This window comes from Penaeus monodon, chromosome 25 (assembly GCF_015228065.2).
Source record: "Penaeus monodon isolate SGIC_2016 chromosome 25, NSTDA_Pmon_1, whole genome shotgun sequence".
NCBI lineage: Eukaryota > Metazoa > Arthropoda > Malacostraca > Decapoda > Penaeidae > Penaeus > Penaeus monodon.
The window spans coordinates 14,848,020-14,849,034 of record NC_051410.1 but is presented as its reverse complement, the minus strand read 5'-3'; positions in this window follow the sequence as shown (position 1 = coordinate 14,849,034).

Genomic DNA, 1,015 nt, shown 5'->3' with positions numbered 1-1,015 from the left:
TCAAACGGCGCATCCTCATTAACGAGTGAAGAGCCCTGTGACGTCACAAGGTCGAGTTGGAAGGACGGCCTGGTCTTCCCCGTATATATGGTGGAGCGGGAATCCTCAGAGGTCAGTGTTGTGCCAGGATATTCGGCGACTACTCCTGCACTGCTCCTTTGGACGAAAAACAAAAAGATGGCAGCCAAACTGGTAGGATGTGCGGCATCTGCATTTCTGGGACAATTCGGAGGATACGAGACTCCGTCTGCTTTTTTTTGTGTCGCTATGTCTCGTTTTTGTTCTGGGTGCAAAGAAAGAAAGAAAAGGTTGTGAATGGAAAGGCAATAAGCATCCTCATCAAACTTAGTTTGGCCATTTGGCATTCTTGAAGCATCTAAAATTCTAGAACGAAATCTGTATCTTTCTCAACTTCAGCTTATGATGGATCTGCTTCGTCTTATTTTTTCACATTTTGTTCAAGAAATTTTTATTGCGCTTTCAATTTACTTCTTTAAACTAAAATCAATATGATCTGAAATTTGATCAATCATATTCTTGTCAACGAGAACAATATTTTTGTTCGCCGAATGTCGGTACCACAATTTACCTTCAATGAGACGTGTCTTTCCGAGCAATTGCTAGTTGCTCCCAAAGATGAATGATTATAGCTGATGATGTTATCTGAGTTAGAATTAATCACGTGGAAACCTATAATTTCAAGTATTTTGTGCATTTCATCAGTTATTGCTTATTTCTTTTTTGAACGCAAAATCTAAAGTTCCAATTCTTCCCTTCCTGGTGCTGCAGTTATTGATAAATGGTTAATGGTATAAGAGATCTTCAATTTATTTGTTCATTTAACCCCACGCACAATTTCTTTCATACACTGCCCGAAGTCCCAAATTAATGTGGTTTTCCTTCCCGCGGGCAATCCTTGTGGCGATGGCGGGCTTGGTGGCACAACACCTGAAGCGGACCCCAAAGACCAGCAGTCACCACCACGGCTACTTCCCCGTCTACGCACCACACCTCC